This window comes from Scyliorhinus torazame, chromosome 15 (assembly GCF_047496885.1).
Source record: "Scyliorhinus torazame isolate Kashiwa2021f chromosome 15, sScyTor2.1, whole genome shotgun sequence".
Classification (NCBI taxonomy): domain Eukaryota; kingdom Metazoa; phylum Chordata; class Chondrichthyes; order Carcharhiniformes; family Scyliorhinidae; genus Scyliorhinus; species Scyliorhinus torazame.
The window spans coordinates 160,335,072-160,351,616 of NC_092721.1; the positions used below are offsets into that span (position 1 = coordinate 160,335,072).

General features: G+C 45.0%; 1 protein-coding gene across 2 annotated transcripts in view; it reads right to left on the bottom strand.

The window, feature by feature from the left end:
- The window catches only part of trmt9b (tRNA methyltransferase 9B), a 57,968-nt gene that overhangs the window by 13,302 nt on the left and 28,121 nt on the right, over positions 1-16,545 (bottom strand). Inside the window, exon 1 of one of the 2 annotated variants that reach the window (XM_072477015.1) lies at positions 5,132-5,357. The exons of the other annotated variant lie outside the window; for it this stretch is intronic. The gene's annotated coding sequence lies outside the window, so the exon portion shown is untranslated. Of the gene's footprint in view, positions 1-5,131; positions 5,358-16,545 lie in introns of those variants that run through there. 2 annotated transcript variants of the gene reach the window in all.

Genomic DNA, 16,545 nt, shown 5'->3' on the forward strand with positions numbered 1-16,545 from the left:
ATCCACCCGCCTGATCTACCAAGGCCCTGGGATATAACTCCTACACCTCGGAGACCTTAGGCGAGTCCTGTTCACTACTGGTCCCCACAAATGGGAACTGTTTTGTTACCTGTGTGGTAGGTAACATGTGCTACTCAATCCTTGGTTAGTGATGAGGTATTCTGAATCCCGATGAAGAAGATTTGAACTCTTCCAGTAGTAACAAAAGGTTTATTGAGTAACTACAACAATATTTACATGAGTTTGTTACTTTAACTTTGATACTAGTGATAAGGTTAACAAGATCTAACTATGGTAACTGTACGTAACTCCACTGGCCATCTAAACTAGTCTGCTGTTGCTTTGACCACAGTGCATCCAAGAGAGAGAGAGAGAGAGACCCAATGTGGCTGCCTTTTATACCCCTGTTGGTCCAGCCCTCCAGTATCATGTGGTGCTACTGATTACACATTAACCCCTTGTGTACATGCACACATAGAGATCACTACATCCCCCTTTTTTTCATGTTACATATTTTCTGTATGTTGTAAAGAAAATTGAACAAACATAATGGATGCAGGTTGCAAAGGCATTACATAAAATCAATGAGTTAGTCCGAAAAATGTTAATACATTTAGTCTCTTAAGTGTTTTTTTTTGCTTGTGTGAAATAGGAAGGCAAATGATGTTATGTACAAGTTGTGATGATCTTGATGATTATACAAAGCCAATTAATATTTGAGAGTCCAATCTTAATAATAATTTTTTTAAATTGTGAGTCCATACTTTATGAGTTTGTTCGGTCGAGTTGCTTTCGTCTTCTGTTGTTGAAGTGGTGATGTTGATGCTGTTATGTCTTTGTGAACATCATCAGTGTTCCTGTGTTTAAGTAACCAAGAAGTCATCAATGAGGTATTTGAATGGTCAAAGTACTTTGTTGTCTGATTTATGCTTTTTTTTTTTCTTTCTATGCTTGTGGTAGTGATTCTATGTTGCATCTTTGTTGTCTGACCTGGACTTTTTCTTGTGTTTGTGGTGTTGATTCTGCATGTCATCTTTCTTGACAGCTGGTTTGCTTGTTTGTTGTGGAGCAAATGTGAATTTGTGAGATTTGTTGCCATGCCATGGCATGTTTGTACACTTGCCATTGTTTTGCAGTGTGCAGTGGCATTGTCCTTCATGTGCAGAGTTGTACCATGTTGTACAGGTCATTGTTTCATTGTTGTCGTTTCTGTCATGGTCGTTTTCGTTGTCGTTCTTATTATTGTCGTTCTTGTTGTTGTTTTCGTCATGCTTGTTGTTGTTTTTGTCATGCTTGTTGTTTCTGTTTTTGTTGTTTTCGCTGTTGTTCTTGTTGTTTTTCTTGTCATGCTCGTTGTTTCTGCTTTTGTTATGCTTCTTGTTGTGTTTGTTGTTCTTGTAGTTTTTGTTGTTCTTGTAGTTTTTGATGTTGCTGTCGTTGTTCTTACTTCTGCAGCGCTTCGTGTTGTTGCTCTTGTTGTGCTGCATGTTGTTTTTGTTGTTGCTGTTGCGCTCAATGAGTGTTCCGTTTGGATGATGTGAGTCATTGTCACAGTTATTGGTGTCAGTGTCCTTTGTGGTAGCTGTTACATTGAGTGTTTCTTCTTGAGAATTGTGAGAATGATCTGATGTTGCACTGATGTTGGTGACATCAGTCATTTGTGGTGGATTTGATTGCTCTGCTTTGCTTCCTTGGTACTCCTCTTCCAGAGTCATTTCTGGTTCACTTGAATCATCTGTGATCTCTTTGTGCTCCTCTTTTGGAGTCAAAATCTTCACGATTTCATTTGACGTGGTCTCTCTGGACTCATGAGTAGCTGTCCTCTAATTATTGAGTGCTTCTGTGCAGACGAGCTGAGATATGTCAGTCTTGCTGTGGTCCTGTACATCCTGTATGGGAATTGTGATTTCTTCGTCATTTGTCTCACATACAGTGGGTAGACATTCTTCTTGTTGGTTAAATGAGCTGGGTAGACTTTCATAGTCTTCTTCATGCATGGCGTTCGCTATGGAATGTTTGCTTGCTTCCATTTTTGAGTCTGTCACCGAGCTGTCTGTGGAGGCTTGTGTCGCTCTCTTTGTGGAGTCTTTCATCGCTCGCTCTGTGGAGTCCTTCATCGTTCTCTCTGTGGAGTCCTTCATCGCGCTCTGTGGAGTCGTGCAGTGCTCTCGCTGTAGAGTCGATCTGTGCTCTCTCAACAGAGTCGTTCTGTGCTCTCTGTGTGGCATTGTCTTCTTCTTGGGTATTGCTGTCATCCAATGTATTGACGATCTGCCATGGCATCATGGTATTGGATTCATCTACCATGAGCAGAGTCGTGTTGAGCTTTGCACCCATGTTGCTGCTGCTGTGATCAGTATATGTGAATAATTCAGCCATGTCTGAGTAGTATTGTGTGTATTGTTCGATAGACACATCATCTCTTTTTGTTTCGGAGGTGTTATCGTTCTCTTCATGTTCAATGAATAAATCATCTTCTTTGGTTTCGGATTTTTCATTGTGCTCTTCACTTTGGGCGGTGCAGACTGCTTGTTCCAGGGTGGTGTGAAAGTTATTTTCAACTGCTGGTGTAAGTTCAGGCATAGTTCTGTCTTTTGAGGTAAGAAAATTGGGTTTTGCAGCTTTAAATTTCTTTTTGTTAATTTTCGTGCATTTCCCTTTTAAGTGGGCATAGTCCTGATCCTCTGACATCATGACGTTCGTGATGTCATGCGTAGGACTCGATTGCGCATGCGCAATACGAGTTTTCTTTACTGTGCGCTCTTGGCACAACTGCGCATGCGCGCAAGTGCAGTTTGCCATTTTGAGAAGTGTGCATGTGCTTACTGGCCGGAACGCTCTAGCTCAAGGTGGCTGCCAATCAAAAAGAGCTGTTGCATCGCATGAGATCCTGCGTCTGCCTCGTGGTAGGTTTTGGCGCCATTTTTACCAATTTTGTTTTCTAGGCAGTGATTCTGTGTTTGTAAAGACTAACCGTATTGATTTTGTTTTTGTTCATAAGCAAGGCATTTTTGTATAGCAGTTTCTAGAGTTAGATGTTTATTTTATGATAGTTCTTCCCTCAGGTTTTTATCAGATAGTCCAGAAATTAATTGATTCATTATCACAGTGTCTCTGAAATCAGCACAATCACAGCCTTGTGGTATTAACTTGAGATTTGTAATAAAATCAGTGATAGGCCCTCTGTTTCTCTGGCATTTATGACAATCGTTAAATCTTTCCAGCATCTCACCAGAGTGACTCTTACAGTACTCATCAAATTTTTTGAGTATTACTTCTATTTTGGTGTCATCTTCACCTTCGAAGTAATTAAAGCAATTATAGATTTCTCTAGCTTCATGCCCTCTTATTGAGAGTAGCAGTGCTATTTTTGTTACGTTAGAGACCGTGCTTAAACCATTAGCTGCGATAAATATTTGGAATATCTGTTCAAATCTTTTCCAGTCATAACTTAAATTACTGGTTGTTTCCAGCTGCCCTAGAGGTCCAATGAGTCCCATAGTAAATCGTTGAGGATCCATTTGCTGCGAAGTCTTTCACAGTCGAATGTCCAGTCTTCTCTTTTTCTTCTCTTTTTGTCTAACCTAATCTAACTAGTTCTGTTAAAACCCACTTGATTGGTACCATGTTTTGTACCTGTGTGGTAGGTAACATGTGCTACTCAATCCTTGGTTAGTGATGTGGTATTCTGAATCCCGATGAAGAAGGTTCAAACTCTTCCAGTAGTTTATTGAGTTTTATTGAGTAACTACAACAATATTTACATGAGTTCTTTACTTTAACTTTGATACTAGTGATAAGGTTAACAAGATCTAACTATGATAACTATACATAACTCCACTGGCCATCTAAACTAGTCTGCTGTTGCTTTGATCACAGTGCACCCAGGAGAGAGAGAGAGGGAGATCCAAATTGGCTGCCTTTTATACCCCTGTTGGTTCGGCCCTCTAGTGATCATGTGGTGCTACTGATTACACATTAACCCCTTGTGTACATGCACATATGGAGATCACTACAGGAACCAGATGGAACGGCACCTTGGTGGGGTCTTCCAGGGGATTGGAAGCCCCCAGGAGGTTTCCCTCTGAGTGGGGTGGCACCCTGACACTGTTAGCACCACCCAGGCATCTTGGCACTGCCAAGGTGTCCAAGTGCTCCGGCTACTAGATGCTATATTCACCCATTTGTCACCTGTATATAGTCACTGCACTGTGTACAATCTGCAAGGTACACTTCAGCAACAGAATATTTATGACAATTTGTTCACTGTCATGGATCAATATCTTACAACTCCAAACTTAAAATGGCTGCGGGAGCACCATCACCACTAGGACATAACTGCTTCAAGAAAAGATTTCATCATCACCCTCTCAGGCTAACTAGAGATGGGAAATAAATGTAGGATTGCCAAGATCATCCACTTCCCAAAGTGTTCTCTCTGTTCTTGAACCTGGACCTTTAAAGGGGGCTCCACAGTGGGAGATCAGTGTAGAAACAATAAACTGCATTTATATAGTACTTTGACCACAGGGTGTCCCAATGTGCTTTACAGCCAATTAAGTCCTTTTGAAATGTAGCAAAGTTGGAAACATAGCAAATTTGCGTACAGCAAGGTCCCAGAATTAACAATGTGATGAAGACTGGATAATCTGTTTCTGTGATTTTGAATTAGGGATAAATATTGGCCAGGATATGAAGGATAACTCCCATACTGTTCTAAAGAGTGCCATGGGATCTTTAACATCCACTTGAAGGGGCAGATGGGACCTCAGTTTAACAGATTATCTAAAAGAAAAACAATGATAATTTCTCTCGGATTTCCACTGAAAATACAGTGGGAGATTGGAAAATCCCCACCCAGTATTCAGGAAACTGTAAACTAATATTTGTAGATGCTCTTTTACAGAGCAGGATCCTGGAGATTTCAATCTTTATAGAGGTAGGCCACTTTCTCATTCTGGCAAAAGATTAAAGTTAGCAGAAACCAACAATGGGGTTGTGGACAAATGCTGAGGGGAAGAGCCTCAGCCAGAATTTTGACCAGCAAAGAAAATTAAGCTGCTTTTCTACACGTAACATTTTTAAAGCATTTCAAAACGTAAATAGTGAAAAAATAATCAATAAAACCTACCTAGTCTGCATCTTCAAGTGCAAAGCAAATAGAGCATGAACATTGTAGCAGAGAAATTAGATGAGGAGCTGGATTCTCCGGTTCTCCTATCACGTGTTTCTTGGCAGTGCACTGTTCGCTGGAGGCGGAGTTCAGTCTTCCCGCTGCTTGTCAATGGGATCTCCCATTGAAGCCACCCCACGTCGCTGGAAAGCCCCCGGGTGGGGTGCACTGCCGGCGGCTGAACTGCAATGAGTGTAGAACTGAGATTTTAAAAATTCTTTCATGTGACGTGTGCATCACTGGCAAGACCAGTATTTGTTACTCATTCCCGATTTGCCTCGAGAAAGTGGGGATGACCCGTTCTCTTGAACCACTGCAGTCCATCTTACACCCATCTTATGTAGTTACACCTACCTTACTTTTAGGAAGGGAGATCCAGGGGTTTGACCCCGTGACAGTGAAGGAATGGCGATATATTTCCAAGTAACGATGGTATGTGGTTTGAAGGGGATTTAGCAGGTGGTGTTGTTCCCATCCATGTACTGCCTTTGTCTTTCTGGGTGGGAGAGGTAGCAGGCTTGGAAGGTCCTATCGAAGGAGTCTTGCCGATTTGCTGTACTCCATCTTGTATGTGCTACACACTGCTGCCACTGTGTGGAAGTATTGAATGTTTAAAGTGGTGAATGGGGTGCCACTCAAGTGGGCTGCTTGGTTCTGGATTGTGTCGAGCTTCTTGTTGGAGCTGCACGCACAAAGGCAAGTGGAGAGTATTCCATCATACTCCTGACTTGTATCTTGTAGATGGTGGACAGGTTTTGGTATTTAGGAGATGAAATACTTGCAACAGAATTGACTAAATCTTGTAGCCACAGATTTCATATGGTTAATCCAGTTAAATTTCTAGGCAATGGTGACCCCCCAGGATGTTGATTGTAGGTGATACAGTGATGGTGATTTGATTGATTGATTTATTGTCACATGTATCGACGTACTGAGAAAAGTATTTTTCTGCGGCCAAGGGAACGTACAGTAGACCAAAAGAATAATCGACAAAGTACATTGACAAATAGTGATTGGTTACAGTGCGGAACTGTGGTAGTACCAGGTATTGCGGTACCGGAGAGGCTGATGACCATTGGTTAGACCCAGGAGTCTACCATTGGCTGTATTACGTAGCTCCGCCCTGAAGGCGGGGTATAAGAGATGGTGCCGTCCCAGCAGCCTTCGCTTTCTGTATCGAAGCTGCTGTGGAAAAGGTTCTAGTAGATTAAAGCCTTCAGTTATGAAATCACTTTATCTTGAGTGTAATTGATTGCGCATCACTAACGGCCAAACAAAGCAAATACATGAGCAACAGTAGCGTAGGGTGTTGTGAATAGTGTTTCTACAGAGAACAGATCAGTCTGAGGGAGAGTCGTTGAGGAGTCTAGTAGCTGTGAAGAAGCTGTTACTATGTCTGGATGTACGGGTCCTCAGGCTTCTATATCTCCTGCCTGATGGAAGGGTCTGGATGGGAGGGGTTTCTGACAATGCTGTCTGCCTTTCAGAGGCAGAGGGAGGTGTAGGCAGAATCAATGGGAGGGTGGCAAGCTGGTGTGATGCGTTGGGCTGAGTTCACCACACTCTGCAGTTTCTTGCGATCTAGGGCCAAGCAGTTGCCATACCAGGCTGTGATGCAGCCGGATAGGATGCTCTCTATGGCACATCTGTAGATATTTGTGAGAGTCGACGCAGACATGCTGAATTTCTTTAGCTTCTGTAGGAAGTAGAGACGTTGTTGGGCTTTCCTGACTATTGCATCAACGTGAATGGACCAGGACAGACTGTTGGTGATGGTGACCCCCCAGGAACTTAAAGCTATCGACCATCTCCACTTTGGAGCCACTGATGTAGACGGGGGTCTGTGTCATACTACGCTTCCTGAAGTCGATGATCAGTTCCTTGGTTTTGCTAACATTTAAAGAGTTGTTGTTTTCGGTACACCATGCAACCAAGTGATCCACCGAATGTCAAGGGGAGATGGTTATATTCTCTCTTGCTGGAGATGGCTATTGCCTGTCAATTGTGTGGCATGAATGCTACTTGCCACTTATCAGCCCATCCTAAATGGTGTCTAGGCTTTGCTGCATATGGACACAGACTGCTACAGTATCTCAGGAGCCGCAAATGATCCTGGACACTGCAACCATCAGCGGACATCCCCACTTCTGACCTGATGACGGAGGTTAGGTCATTGATGATGCAACCGAAAGAGGCTGGACCTACGACGCTACCCAAAGGAACTCCTGCAGTAATGTCCTGTGCCTGAGATAATTGGCCTCCAACAACCCCAACCATCTTCCTTTGTACTAGGTAAGACTCCAATAATAATAATAATAATCTTTATTATTGTCACAAGTAGGCTTACATTAACACTGCAATAAAGATACTGTGAAAAGCCTCTAGTCGCCTCATTCAGGTGCCTGTTCGGGTACACAGAGGGAGAATTCAGAATGTCCAAATTACCTAGCAAGCACATCTTTCGGGACTTGTGAGAGGAAACCAGAGCACCCGGAGAAACCCACACAGACACAGGGGGAACGTGCAGACTCTGCACAGACAGTGACCCAAGCCGAGAATCAAACCCGGGTCCCTGGCGTTGTGAAGCAACAGTGATAACCGCTGTGTTACCGTGCCGCCCAATACCGATAGCAGAGAGCTTTTCCTCTGATTCCCATTTTGTTAGGGTTCCTAGGTGCCACATTTTGTCAGATGCTGCCTGATGTCTGCTACAATCGTGCTCACTTGACAGAACCATTATGGTGCTCTGCTTCCTGCTTTAACAAATCTAAAGTACACTCCACCCTCAGCTTTGAAGACAACAACTTTGAAAGTACCTAATACATCAGCATTAAACATAGTCAAAAACATTTCATGCCTGGAATGCTGTAGTATTGTGGTGAATGGAACTACTGTTAATTCACCAGTGCACTGTGATATCGTGTTACTGCTGTATCGTGTTACGTTCTGTGTTTAACCCTGTAGGATCCACCTATGGGCCATTGTACGGCTTCACCCACAGGGGGATATGTCGGGGCATGTATGGGCTCGCCCATGGCTCCACCCCTTACAGGAAGTATAAAGGCAGCTGACCTGCGGGGCCGCATTCATTGTTGTACCAGTCACAGGCAGGCTCAGTTGTAAGCTGATTAAAACCATGGTTTACTTCTCAACGTGTCTCTCAGTGAATTGATGGTCGCATCAAGTATTAACAATGTTAATATTAAAATGAACAAATTAAAATGGGATTTAACTTTCCAGCCTCCTTCTCCTCTGTGGTGATTTGACATCTCTAATTTAACCACTTTGAATACTGGTTACCCCGTCCTATTTGCAATCGCTAACAAATACTGTGCATAACCTTCAAACCGCACTGACAAATAGTTGTTTCTGTTCTAATGACAGAAAACTGTCCGTAATCTATCAGGGAGGAGGAATGAAGCATTTTCTGTTACTTTCTCCATCCTGAAACCCACACAAAGAAACTGTTCAAAAGCGGTAACTACTGTTGGGGGTGGTGAAGGTCTAATTACCCATAAATGCTACCTTCTGATCATCTCTTTCCTCATATCTCTTCTCCATCATCACCTATTCCCCTTTAAATAAGCACCAGTTTACCACCTGGATCCCACCCCTGAGGTTCCGTGAGAACCTCAGCCCTCGTGTCCTCCACACTGACCCTTGGCCATGAGCAATATATCTGTCCCCATTCCATCAAGCAACAACCTCATGCTGTTCTATCCTAATCACTGAGCACCATGCTGGGCTCCACCGGTCTCATCTGTATATGCTCCTACATCCACCACCATACCCACACATCCCCCCCCCCCCCTCCCCCCAAACTAATGCTACTTCAGTGACTATACTTTGGCCACTGTTTTCTTCCGTTCATAGAATTTACAGTGCAGAAGGAGGTCATTCAGCCCATCGAGTCTGCACGGGCTCTTGGAAAGAGCATCCTACCCAAGCCCACAGCCCCACCCTATCCCCATAACCCAGTACCCCACCCAATACTAAAGGCAATTTTGGACTAAGGGCAATTTAGCATAGCCAATCCACCTAACCTGCACATCTTTTGGACTGTGGGAGGAAACCGGAGCACCCGGAGGAAACCCACGCACACAAGGGGAGAACGTACAGACTCCACACAGACAGTGACCCAAGCCGGGAATCGAACCTGGGACCCTGGAGCTGTGAAACAATTGTGCTAACCACCATGATACCGTGCTGCCTCCTCCAAACAGAATGCTTCCCTGTTTCCATAACCCCCTCCACATTCTCCAACCTGAACTCTGCGGTTTCTCTCTGCCTGCCTCCATCCCCGTTCCCCAAGTGTCCCTCATCCATGCCCTTGTCACCTCCCACTTGACTACTCTAATACTCTTCTGGCTGGTCTCCCATCCTCTGCAAACTTGAGGTCATCCAAGATCCCGCTGGTGGTATTGTACCTCACTCCCCCACACTCCTACCAAACTGACTGTAGCTTTGTTTGCCTGTGCCACATCCCATTGGTGACCCCACAGAGGCTCTGTACTCTGACAATCCATTCATAAGCGCCCCCTTGTCTTCGTAGTTCACTGAAGTAAATTTTTAGACAGCCCTTTCTCTCTCCTTCCCTACACATCCTTCACCCTCCAAACAATAATGGGCAACTGCTGGATTAAGCGTTTACATCAAGCTAATTCATTAATTTCATGGATCATTGAAAAAATCAAATCATGCTGGATTTTCTTCCACTTTTCAGTGATTGCATTGTTGGGTTTGATGTACTGCAGTATTTTATCTTCGGTATTACTAATCTCACATTTTAAATCTATTGCACGCAACACAAGATGAATGAATTCCAGCGCCACAGGAGAGCATATGTAAATAGAATATTCATTGTGGAACTGTGAAATTGTACCAGATTTATCATGTAAAATTCTGAAAGGACTTGATCGGCTGGACGTAGAGATTGTTTCCATTGGTCAGGGAATCTAAAACACGGGGGATCAGACTCAGGATAAGGTGCTGATCACTCTGGACTGAGATGATGAGAAATTACTTCACTCAAAGGGTTGTGAATCTTTGTAATTCTCTATCATAGAATGATAGAATTTACAGTGCAGAAGGAGGTCATTCGGCCCATCGAGTCTGCACCAGCCCTTGTAAAGAGCACCCTACTTAAGCCCATGCCTCCACCCTATCCCTGTAATGCAATGACCCCACCTAATCTTTTGGACACTAAGGGACAATTTAGCACAGCCAATCCACCCAACCTGCTGATCATTGGACTGTGAGAGGAAACCTGAGCACCCAGAGGAAACCCATGCAGACACAGAGAGAACGTACATGCTCCACACAGACAGTCACCCAAGGCCAGAATTGAATCCGGGTCCCTGGAGAAGTGAGGTAGCAGTGCTAACCACAGTGCCACCCTGTATCCCAGAGAGGGTTGTGGATGCTCCATCATTGAATACATTTAAGGCTGGGATAGTCAAGGGGCGGAATTCTCCGAGCCTCCGCGGCGCAATCGCGCTCGGCGCGGGGAATGGGCGTTGACGCCGAAATTCGGTGCGACGCCACTCCTGCAATTCTCCGGTGACCGGAGAATCGGCACCAATCACGCGTGGTCGCGGTGCTGGTCTGGGGCCATTGAAAGAGACCCCCGCGGCTATTCTCTACTGGCAACTGGCCGAGTTCCCCTCAGCGTCTTTCCAACATGGTTCCACCCAGCGGGCACCCGGGGTGGCAGCTGTAGACTCAGTCGGGGCGGGGGATCCGTCACTGGGGGGGGCGGGGGGGGGCCTCCAGAAGGGCCAGGCTCGCGATCGGGGACCACCGATCGGTAGGCGAGCGTTTCTGGGGGGGCCTATATTGTGGGGGGCCGTCCGCTGTGTGGGTCCGCCATGTTGTGCGAGGACCCGCAGCGATATCGGCAGCCGGAGCTGCGCGGAGCACTCTGGCGCCGTACTAGCCCCCTGTGGGCTACAGAATCGCTGGGCCAAGGGGCCTGTTAATGCCGGCGTGAAACGCTCCGGTGTTTACGCCGGCGTCAACACTTAGCCGCCATTTTGAAGAATCCCACCCACTTTTTTTGGTCTCTCTGGGAATGAAGGGATATGGGGGGGTCGGTGGTAAAAGAAAGATGAAGCCCAAGATCAGCCATGATCATGTTGAATAGCAGAACAACTGTGGTCTATACCTACTCCTACTTCTAATGTTGTGATGTAACAACGTATTTTGCAGAAATCAAGACTGCCGACATTAAAAAGGACAAGAGATGTAAAATCAAAGAGAATTTTTGATAATTTTCATGTAAGAGCCCCCAGTTCTAATCACCAATAGAAGATGAGCAATTTTGGACATTAAAAAAAAAATTCACGGGATGTGGCTGGGCCCGGCTATCCTCATTGCTCACCCCCAATAGTTTTTGAGAAGGTGATGGTGAGCCGCCTTCTTGAACTGCTGTAGTTTTCCAAGTAACCATGTTGAACATTCAGGTTCCCCTATCTTTTTGTTCCTTTTAAAAAAAATTAATTTAGAGTACCCAATTCATTTTTTTTTACAATTAAGGGGCAATTTAGCGTGACCAATCCACCTAGCCTGCACATCTTTGGGTTGTGGGGGGAGCGAAACCCACGCAAACACGGGGAGAATGTGCAAACTCCACACGGACTGTGACCCAGAGCCGTGATCGAACCTGGGACCTCGGCGCCGTGAGGTAGCAATACTAACCACTGCGCCACCGTGCTGCCCTAGGTTCTCCTATCTGACAGTAAAATCTGATCATGCAATATCGATGCTGTGCAGAATAAAAATTGGATTTGCTTTTGCATCATCTTTCTTTCATGGAGAAGTACAGATCACAACTGAAATGTCAGCTGTCAGTTCTGATGAAGGTTGATAGTGAAAATGTTGGTCTTTCTCTTTGCAGATGCTTACTGGGAATATTGTGTATTTTGTTGCCTTTGAAGAAATAATACAACTTTTTAAAATGGATATTATAAATATATATTTATTTAAACATTTGCTTTTTGATTGACCACAAATAGTACTAAATGTCCCTCTTGAGGAACACTACCGTCTTACTGGATCTATATAAAAACTTATTTAAATCTTTTTTATAGTAGTGATTAGGAGAAACATCTCTCATTTAACAATTTCTTCTTTGACTTGCCTCATTTCCTCCACATAAAAGCTGATGCTATGGGTATCTGTGTGGGCCCTTATAATGTCTGTCTTCTTTGTGGGCTATTTGGAATATTCCTTGTTCCAGTCCTACTTAGGCCTCTTCTCTTAAGTCTTTTTTTGGCACATTGATGACTGTACCAGTGCTGCTTCCTACCCTCAACTGGACTGGAAAATTTTATCAATTTTGCATCCAATATCCACACATCTCTCACCTTTATGTGGTCCATCTCTGACACTTCTCTTCCTTGACTTCTCAGTCTCCATTTCTGGGATTACGTTACTAACATCATCACTAATTATATTAATCTCATAACTAATATTCATTAGAAGCCCACAGAGTCGTACAGCCACCTCTATTACACTTCCTTACATCCTGCTTCCTCTAGGAACTCCATTCCATTTTCTTAGTTGCTCCGTCTCCATCCATTCATTTTTAAAATTTGTTCATGGGATATGGGCGCCGCAGGCTGGGCCAGCATTTATTGCCTGTCCCTGGTTGCCCTTGTAAACAATCTTTATTGTCACAAGTTGGCTTACGTTAATAATAATGATAACCTTTTCTTGTCACAAGTATGAAGTAACTGGGAAAAGCCTCTAGTCGCCACATTCTGGCGCCTGTTCGGGTAAGCTGGTACAGGAATTGAACCCGCGCTGCTGGTCTTGTTTTGCATCACAAACCAGCTGATTAGCCCACTGAGCTAAACCAGACCTACATTAACACTGCAATGAAGTTACTGGGAAACGCCCCTAGTCCCCACATTCCGGCGCCTGTTCGGGTACACAGAGGGAGAATTCCGAATTCTCAGCTGGTGCGGGAATTGAACTCTCGCTACTGGCCTTGTTCTGCATCACAAACCAGCTGTCTAGCCCACTGAGCTAAAGCAGCGGGGACAGTTAAGAGTCAACCACATTGCTGTGGGTCTGGAGTCACATGTAGGGCAGACCAGGTAAGGACAGCAGATTTCCTTCCCTAAAGGACATTCATGCACCAGATGGGTTTTTACAACAATCGACAATGGTGTCAAGGTCATCAGACTTTTCATTCCAGATTTTTATTGAATTCAAATTTCACCATCTGCAGTGGCGGGATTTGAATCTGGATTCCCAGAACATTTCTCTTGTTTACTAGTCCAGTGACAATACCACTACAGCACCACTTCCCTGCTGATGATGCTACCTTCCACAGTGGCGCTTCCAACGCTTCCTTTTTCCTCACCAACGATTGCTTTCACTGTGGTTGACAGGAAACCACATATCTGATCCATTTTCCATACTTCTGCCCTCACCCCTTCCCTCCTCCCAGAACCATGATAGGATTCACCTTGGCTCCACTTTCCACCTCACCAGCCTCCACGTTTCTTCCAACTCCAGTGTGATGCCACCATCAGACACATCTTCCTCTCCACTCTCCTGTCAATATTCTGAAGGGACCATTCCCTCTGTGACACATTGGTCCAATCCGTTATTCCCCAACACCTCTTCCTCTCCCAGAGCACCTTCCCATGCAATTACAGGAGATGGAAACCTAACCTTTTTACCTCCTCTTTCTTCACTGCTCAAGGCCCCTAATACTCCTTCCAGTGATTTACTTGTCCTTCTTTTAATTTAGTTACTGTATTCGCTGCTCTCAATGTGGTCTCTCTTACACTGGGAAGGCTAAACACAGACTGGGTCCGCTTTGCGGGACACCTTTGCTCATTTTAAATGACCCTAACCTTCCGGTTTCTTGCCATTTTGACTCACCATCTTGCTCTCACGCTCATATTTTAGTCCTTAGCTTATTGAAATGTTCCAGTGAAGTTCAACACAACCTTGAGGAACAGCACCTCATCTTCCATTTAGGCACTTTACAGCCTTCTGGACTCAACATTTGAGTTCAACAACTTCAGACTGTGAATTTGGTCCTGCTTTTTACCAGGGGCTGGTCTGTATCTTGTTTTAATGTTTTTGCATTCTGACAGAGCTGTCCTTTATTAGAAGACATGGGCAGCACGGTAGTACAATGGGTAGCACTGTTGCTTCGCAGCTCCAGGGTCCCAGATTCGATTCCCGGCTTTGGTCACTGTCTGTGTGGAGTCTGCACGTTCTCCCCGTGTCTGCATGGGTTCCTTCCGGGTGCTCTGGTTTTCTCCCACAAGTCCCGAAAGACATGCAGTTAGGTAATTTGGACGTTCTGAATTCGCCCTCCGTGTACCCGAACAGGCGCCGGAATGTGGCGACTAGGAGCTTTTCACAGTAACTTCATTGCAGTGTTGATGTAAGCCTACTTGTGACAATAAAGATTTTTTTTTATTAAGAGACCCTTCAGTGGCCCACTTGGACTTTTCATACCACAGCTGGTATTTCACATGCAGCAAATGGGGCACTTCTCTACGTGGAGGGACCATCAGGTATACCCGGGCAGTCTCCTTGCAGGCTCCTATTCAGGCACCCTTAGCCACAAAGCCTCCCTCCCTTCATGGGCAAGGGGCACTCAGCTAAAAGACCATCTCCCCTCGCCAATTCCTACCTGTTTGGCACAAGTAGCGGCGCCTGTTCGGGGACACTGAGGGATACGTGGGGACTTGAATTTCCTCCTCTAAAGAAAGGAAAGCTCTGACTGCAGGCACTTAGTGACTGATGAACATAAAATGCAGTTGGGTGGAAGACGATGGCATAGTGGTAATGTTACTGGTCTACTAATCCAAAAGAGCAGACTAACTTTCTGGGGACATGGGTTCAAATCCGACTTCATCAGCTGCTAGAATTTAAAATCAATTAATAAATCTGGAATTGAAATGTAGTCTCAGTTATATTGACCAGGAGACCATGAAACAAATCATTAATTGCCATAGAAACCCATCTGGTTCCTTCAGAGAAGGAATTCTGCTGTCTTTACCTGGTCTGGCCTACATGTCTAACCCACAGCAATGTGGTTGACTCTTAACTGCTCTCGGGAGTGGCCCAGCAAGCCACTCAGTTCACGGGGAATTGGGGATTGGCAAAAGTGCTGGCCTCCCAGTGGTAGTGTCGCTCCCTCTGTGCCCAAAACTCCAGGTTCAAGTCTCCCACCCGGACATGTTGGCCATGGAAGGATTGTTCTTGACCGTGTTCAATGGGCATGTAGTCATCAAAGATGGCCACCTGCAAAGGATCATGGGAATTATGGCCAGCCCAGGACTCAGATAGCTACAAAGCCTATGTGTCTCTGAAACACAGGTAACCAGGTCTGATCGAAACCCGCCGCTCGTTTGCATTTCAATGGCCCATTTTCCCAGGACAATAGAACTCCAATAAAGCAACCGGTACAACCATAGACTGATCGGCGCCACTCCCTTTACTCAGAAAGCCCAACTGCCAAGGTCAATGACCGCTAAGGACCCGCCCAGCTAACAAGGCACCCGCCCCTTTATTGGCCGAAATCGAAGACAGTGCTCAGAGCCCTGTCGAACTATTGGGTCCAAGGTTAAGGACCACCCTAAAGAGCGCGAAATCCCAGAGGGATAAAAGAGAGCACAGCCCTGTGTTCTGTCTCTTTTGGATCCGGCCTGTTCCAGCCCAATTGCAGCAGGAACAGCCAGCCAAGTTCAAGACCAACGATCGCTACCTGACGGGTGAGCCAGCAGAGACAGAGCCACTTTCTTTGAACCAGCCAAGTGAAATCCAGATAAAGGCCTTATCCATTTGCACAGTGGCCGGTCGCCCTGAAGTTAAGTATAGGTTATTGTAGCCGATAGGTGTAGTTTAACTCGTAGTAGATATTGTGTTTGCATGTCGAGGTAACTCTTGTGTATGTAAATAAACCATCTTTTGAACTAACTAACTGGTTGTGTGGTCATTTGATCGATATAAGGAAGGCTTGTGGTTCACCAACATTATCATTAATATTAGCAACAGTATTGGCGACGCTGTTGGGATCGAAAACGGGCAACAGGCTGATAATCGGCCACAAATCCATTCACCATCTCCCAATATTCCCAAAAATGTGTCTGAAAATTCACGAAAATGCATTGGGGCCTTCATGACTGGCTGAGGCAGACTGGCACCTAACCTTCTGGCTGGTAGACCATCATCCCATAAAATCCTGGCTGTAGACCCCCATCATTAAGATCAGCTAATTTGAATCATTAGGTCAGGACAATTACATGCGATGCTAAAATGGAGTCTCACTACAGTTATGTTTCATGATGAAACAAGTGGTGCCCTACATTCTCATGTTAAATTTTCATTTTACTAATCAA